The following is a 7,500-nucleotide window of genomic DNA, read 5'->3' on the forward strand; positions in this document are numbered from 1 at the left end:
GGGGGCAGTGTTGTCACATGAAACGCTGCACTCAGTGGGGGATGGGCTAGGGAATAAAATAAGTGTCATTAGATATTCTTTCATTTCTGAGACATGATTTTTTTATTACTGTTTCCACAATAGTTCACTGAAATCTCTCAGGAAAATTTCACATGTCAGGAGGTTATAATCCTCACCGTAAAGCCCATAATTTTTGATAAAAGGATGTATCATTAGTGTTTGTATCCAGAGGAAGTTTCTACAATGTACAACGGTGCCTCAGACCTTTGCTGAAAATGAAAACTACACGAAGGGACGTTTTAACAAACACACACACAAACACCAAGGATGAGTTCCGGCAGGCACTACTGCCGGTTTACTCACAGGCATGCTGTTTAAGCATTTGAAGTGTGCTGGGCACGCATGTGCAGTACAATTAAAATTGTTTTGCACATGAGAAGAAATGAAAAACAGGCTGGTGGCGCCTATGATGCTGCCTGGAGAACCGGTTGAGGGGCATGGCAGGCCTGGGTCACTGCCAGTTCCAGCCAAACCATTAACGCTTCAGCCAAACCAGTCAAAACCAATAGGAAGCCATCACTGATACACACTCACCGGGAGCATTTATTCCTCATAATGAAACCATGGCTGAGCTGAACATTAAATATGATCGAACAGTATGCGGTGGCAGCCAAAAAAGCCGATGCAATCCTAAATTGCATTAACAGAAGGCTCCAATCAAGATCACATGAGGTAATAATACCACTCTATAAAGACTTAGGGAACACTGCATACAGTCTTGGTCACCATATTATAAAAAGATGTTGGGACTCTAGAAAGTGTGCAGAGAAGAGCAACAAAGAATATTCGGGGCCTGGAGGCTAAATTACAATAAGAGCGGTTGCAGGAATTGGGTAGGGCTACTTTAATGAAAAAATGGACCAGGGGAGACATGATAACCATCTTCCAATATCTTAGGGGTTGCCACAAAGAAGAGGGAGTCAAACTGTTCTCCAGGGCACCTGAGAGTAGAACAAGAAGCAATGGGTGGAAACTAATCAAGGAGAGAAGCAACCTAGAAATAAGGAGAAAGTTCCTGACAGTGAATACAATCAACCCATGGAGCAGAAGTTGCCTTCAGAAGTCGCGGGAGCCTCATCACTGAAGGCTTCAAAGAAGAGACTGGACTGCCATCTGTCAGAAATGGTGTAGGGTATGTTCTAACTTAAAAATATCTCCTTCCAAACTTTTTATTGCACATTCAAAACCTCTCCTTTTGAACCACTTTTGAGAATTTTGTATTTGTATTAAATACTCTAATATGAACCTGCTGTTTTTCCTATGAAATTATAGGTTAAAGAAAAGGAGTTTCCCTTTGCTTTTATTAAGAGTGGCATGTTATGTGAAAATCAGCCACATAAACTGTGAGATTAATGCACTGAGGGGGCATCTTTATACCAAGAAATATGTAAATGAAGGCACAAATTCTCCTTTAAAGGAGCCGCTTGGTTTCCCTTTTCAGGCCACACCCAACCACACAAAGTTTCTCCACTTTCCTCAATCCATTCCTATCCATTCCTTTCATTGGTTACAGGGAGCAAAAAATGATCCTTTGGCTGAATTTCGTGCCCTTGTTAGTGTTCCTTCAAGGTAATTCCCCCCCCCCCCCATCTTTAAAGAATTTCCGTCCATATTCTCTTTTTGTATACAGAAGATTTCATTGGAACACTTTTGTTTTTAGGAGTTCGATCTGAGGTCCATTTAGTGGAGTCTGGAGGGGATGTGAGAAGACCTGTTGAGTCCCTCCGTCTCTCCTGCCAAGCCTCTGGATTCACCTTCAACAGCTATCCCATGGTCTGGGTGAGACAGTATCCAGGGAAGGGACTGGAATGGGTGGCAGCAATAGCTACAGGATCATCTCCTTCCACTTACTACCCAGGCAAAGTCAAGGGGCGCTTCACAATCTCCAGGGTTGATACTCGCAGCCAGCTGTATCTGCAAATGAACAGCCTCAAACTAGAGGATTCTGCGGTTTATTACTGTGCGAGACACACAGTGAGAGGAAGTGAATCGGATGCCAAGCAAAAACTATTTTTTTTCCCTCTGAGCAGCTTTCTGAATTAAATCAGAAAGTCGAATTTGCATATTTAAAGTAAGAAATGGAATGTATGTCTCCGTATACAATATGGAACCTCAGATCTGATTTTTTTTGTTTAATTAATTAATTATTTAGTTAAATTGTCAACAAGGAAACAAGTATGAAAACACATGAAAAAAATCACACAAATGAATGGATATAAATAAGCAAAACATAGCCATAAACAGACATAATGAGTACATATAAATGGGGAGAGTAGGACAGGGACCGTAGGCACGCTGGAGTCTTTATGCACGTCCTCTTAGGGACCTCTTAATGAATGTGTAAGGTCCATGGTAGTCAGTTTAAGGTAAAAGCTTTGGGGGTTAGAGGAACTAACAACAGGAACAGGTTCGGTGTTCTAAGAAGCCGTGTGGAAGATGATTGACATTTTGATAGGTGAGGGGAAGGAAATCTCCAGGCTGTTTGAACAAACTGGGTAATTTGAAAATAAAATGGTTTCCTATCTAATCCTAATGTAATCCACACTCAACCAATGGTAAAATATCATGGGTGTTGAACAAGAGACAGCCAAAATTATTATCCTAAAAAAAAAAAATGTTTATAAAAGTTATACAGAACAGATTTTGAGGAATGTAGTAGCAAAAGCATTTTTATAGCAATTCGTGGTAATTTCCCCTTAAATTAAGCTCCATGGTTTCCCTTTTCAGGCTTCACCCACCAACACAAAGTTTGCACGGTTCCTAAATTATTTGGTTTCGATTCCCTCCATTCGATAAATAGAGTGAAAATGACCCCATGGCTGAATTTGGTTTACAAGGTGGTCTGGTTTTAGAAACAAACTGCAATTAAAAATAGTCCATTACTATCATGGTAGAAAAGAGGAAATGAAACTATAGCATAGTCTTTCTAAATATCCAAACTGTCACATAGATATTGAGTAAATATTAGGAAGATCCCTCCCCTCTTCACTTTGGCCACTGGGGGGCAGTGTTGTCCCATGAAACTCCTCTGCACTCAGTGGGGGATGGGATGGGGAATAAAACTCATTTCATTAGATATTGTCTCATTTCTAAGACATGTTTTTTTTTAAATTATTATTATTAATGTCTAAGGGAAATTTCACATGTCGGGACGTTATAATCCTCACCATCAAGCTGAGAAATTTTGGTAAAATGATGTATCATTGGTCTTTCTATCCAAAGGAAGTTTCTAGAATATATTAAGGTACTTCAGACCTTTGCTGAAAATGAGAACTACATGAAGGGACATTTTACCATACACAAACACACCGAGAGTATATATTCCTCATGGTGAAGCCATGTCTGAGTTGACAATTAAATATTAGCCTACAGTGTCTGGTGGCAGCCAAAAAAGCCAATGCAATCCTAAATCTCATTAACAGAGGGCTACAATCAAGATCACATGAGATAATAATACCACTCTATAAAGCCTTAGTAGGACCACACCTAGAAGACTGCATCCAGTTTTAGTCACCACATTATATAAAGCGATTGAGACTCTAGAAAGAGTGCAGATTATTATTGACGAGTTAAAAACCAATCTAATAAGCAAAGAACATCCCACAGGCTTCATCAATTTCTTCTGTCTGTCTCTTTTCTTTCATTCAGCTCAAATTGTCTTGTAGATTGATGCCTCATCATTTGGTTTTCACTCACTTTTTGGGGTTTTCTTCAAGGGGACATACTAAGGGGAGAAAATGTGGGGAGGAAAAATCTCAAGAATTCAGATTCGATTTTCTTTTTTATGTTCGACCTCAAAACATCTCCTTCCAAACTTTTTGTGCAAGTATACTTTTTGACTTAGGAGGATCAGCCCCAAAGTGTCCAATTTGAAATGTACGAAAACATTTATCAAAAAAAAAAAAAAAAAACCCTTCCCATTTTCCTCTGCACTAATAATTAAATATCTCTGTCTTGACTATCGTAAGGACTTGCCCGTAATCTCAAATTTATTGCAAGGAATTCTATTATGCCAATGAAGAGAGCATCTGATATCTTAGGAAAAGAGGAATGGAGTTTGAAGAAATAAAAAAAACTAACTGACAAGGAGCTACAACTATGATCTTATGGTGGCATCCTGTCTAATCCTCATGAAATCCACACTCACCCAATGGAAACGAAGCATTGGGGTGGAACAAGAGATGGGGTGTAATGTTTATCCAATAAAATGAGTACAAAACTGTAACACAATAAGTTTTGGTAAACGATGAGACAGTAACAAAAGGAATAACAGTTATATATTGCTCTATTAATCTTTACACTTCACTTTCAGCGTATTGCCTCCAACAATCAGGGTCTTCATTTCATCGACCTCAGAAGGATGGAAGACTGTGTCAACCTCGAACCTATCAGGATCAAACTCCTGGCACTGGGCAGAGTTTGCCTGCAATATTGCATTCTAACCACTGTGTCACCAGGGAAATATTCATGCAATTCCTCACTGCACAGAGTAATATCAACCAATGTTGCTACATTTATATTTCTTCCGTATAAATATATATTCAATGCCCTCAATCCTGAAGCTCTGTCCCCTCATTGATCCAGGGACAACATTGGTCAAGAAGGAACTGTGTAGCTGATCTCCCAACTCTTGATGTAATAAGGAGAATAAATTATCTACTGCATTGATGCCTTGTCAGAAGTTGTGGAATCATTCAATACTTTATTATACCTACCATAATATAAGTCTTTGCTTTCTCCTTTCAGTTACAGGGAAGCAAGAACAAAGAATATCTGATATGAGTTTTCTTAGGATTCAAAAATTATGTGAATATCAAACATGTAAGTTCTGTCAAAAAAAGTCTCTAAGGGTTGAACTCAGGGTCTCTTTTATCCTAAGGAATATGTAAATCGGGGCCCATTTTTCCCTTTAAAGGAGCTGCATGGTTTCCCCTTTCAGTCTATACCCACCCACACAAAGTTTGTGCATTTTCTTTGCTATTGATTCCCTTGATTCATTACAGGGAGGAAAAATGATCCTGTGGCTGAATATAGTGCCCTTGTTAGTGCTCCTTCGAGGTATTTTTCCCCTCTTTAAAGTATTAGCTTCATTTTTTTTCTTTTTGTATATAGAAAGTTTCATTAAAATGTTTTTGGTTTTAGGAGTCCAGTCTCAAGTCCATTTGGTGGAGTCTGGAGGGGATGAGAGAAGATCTGGGGAGTCCCTCCGTCTCTCCTGCCAAGCCTCTGGATTCACCTTCAGCAACTTTGGGATGAACTGGGTGATACAGGCTCCAGGGAAAGGCCTGGAATGGGTGGCCTACGCAAGTACATCCTCAACTTACTACTCAGACAAAGTCAAGGGACGCTTCACCATCTACAGGGTTGATTCCCACAGAAAGCTGTATCTGCAAATGAACAATCTGAAACCAGAGGACACAGCTGTCTATTACTGTGCGAGAGACACAGTGAGAGGAAGTGAATCTGATGCCAAGCAAAAACCTTCTCCTCCTCTGAGCAACTTTTGAAATTGATTCAGAAAGTCAAATTTGGGCTTGGTAATGTGAGAAGCAGAAGGTAAATCTCCAACCTCCCAATTTCAGCGGGACAGTCCCTCTTTTGAACAATTTGTCCCGCATCCCGGTTTTTTTTTTTAAAGTCCCGATTTTTTTTTAAGTTACAAAAAAGCCTCCACCCGCCTTGAGGCTCTCCTAGCAACTGGGAGCATATATTCTTCGAGCCGAGCGCATTCCCGCCCGCGCGTCCTTGGAAGCTGTTGCCAATGGCTGAAGGAGGAGAAGAACTTTACTCCATGTGGAGACCGCGGGTTTCCCTCACGGATTTTTTCTTCTTCTGTTGCTTTGAGCAGCCCCTCCCTCCCTCCCTCCCCCCCCCTCTCTCTCTCGGAGCTGCCCAGCTGTGTCCGAGGCTGTCCAAGCTCAGCCCCTCCCCCCCCCCCCCCCGACTGCTGTTTCGCCTCAGGCTTCTAAATTGGCATTGCATGTTGTTTGGGGAGGGGATTACTGTGCCATAGAAACACAGCGTATGTCTCACGTGGCTGATAACCTGGTCTCTATACAGAAGAGGTAATTTTAAAAACTTCAGAGCGAATCCAGAAAGAGGGGGGGAGAGAGGCTGAAGTGAACAAGGAGTGTTTGCACAGGAGGGGAAATTTATAAACAGCCCAGTGAATCCAGAGGAGGAGTGTGTGTGAGAGAGAGAGAGAGAGAGAGAAAGAGTGAGAGGGAGGGAGGGAGGCTGAAGGTATGCACAGGTGGGGGAATTTATAAACAGCCCAGTGTATCCAGAGGAGGAGTGTGTGTGTGTGTGTGTGTGTGAGAGAGAGAGAGAGAAAGAGAGAGGGGGGAGGCTGAAGGTATGCACAGGAGGGGGAATTTATAAACGGCCCAGAGAATCCAGAGGAAGAGTGTGTGTGTGTGAGAGAGAGAGAGAGAAAGAGAGAGGGGGGAGGCTGAAGGTATGCACAGGAGGGGGAATTTATAAACGGCCCAGAGAATCCAGAGGAAGAGTGAGTGTGTGTGAGAGAGAGAGAGAAAGAGAGAGGGGGGAGGCTGAAGGTATGCACAGGAGGGGGAATTTATAAATGGCCCAGAGAATCCAGAGGAAGAGTGAGTGTGTGAGAGAGAGAGAGAGAAAGAGAGAGGGGGGAGGCTGAAGGTATGCACAGGAGGGGGAATTTATAAACGGCCCAGAGAATCCAGAGGAAGAGTGAGTGTGTGTGAGAGAGAGAGAGAAAGAGAGAGGGGGGAGGCTGAAGGTATGCACAGGAGGGGGAATTTATAAACGGCCCAGAGAATCCAGAGGAAGAGTGAGTGTGTGTGTGAGAGAGAGAGAGAAAGAGAGAGGGGGGAGGCTGAAGGTATGCACAGGAGGGGGAATTTATAAATGGCCCAGAGAATCCAGAGGAAGAGTGAGTGTGTGTGAGAGAGAGAGAGAAAGAGAGAGGGGGGAGGCTGAAGGTATGCACAGGAGGGGGAATTTATAAACGGCCCAGAGAATCCAGAGGAAGAGTGAGTGTGTGTGTGAGAGAGAGAGAGAAAGAGAGAGGGGGGAGGCTGAAGGTATGCACAGGAGGGGGAATTTATAAACGGCCCAGAGAATCCAGAGGAAGAGTGAGTGTGTGTGAGAGAGAGAGAGAAAGAGAGAGGGGGGAGGCTGAAGGTATGCACAGGAGGGGGAATTTATAAATGGCCCAGAGAATCCAGAGGAAGAGTGAGTGTGTGTGTGAGAGAGAGAGAGAAAGAGAGAGGGGGGGAGGCTGAAGGTATGCACAGGAGGGGGAATTTATAAACGGCCCAGAGAATCCAGAGGAAGAGTGAGTGTGTGTGTGAGAGAGAGAGAGAAAGAGAGAGGGGGGAGGCTGAAGGTATGCACAGGTGGGGGAATTTATAAACAGCCCAGTGTATCCAGAGGAGGAGTGTGTGTGTGTGTGTGTGTGTG

The sequence above is a fragment of the Thamnophis elegans genome, chromosome Z, assembly GCF_009769535.1.
Source record: "Thamnophis elegans isolate rThaEle1 chromosome Z, rThaEle1.pri, whole genome shotgun sequence".
In the NCBI taxonomy this organism is placed as follows: domain Eukaryota; kingdom Metazoa; phylum Chordata; class Lepidosauria; order Squamata; family Colubridae; genus Thamnophis; species Thamnophis elegans.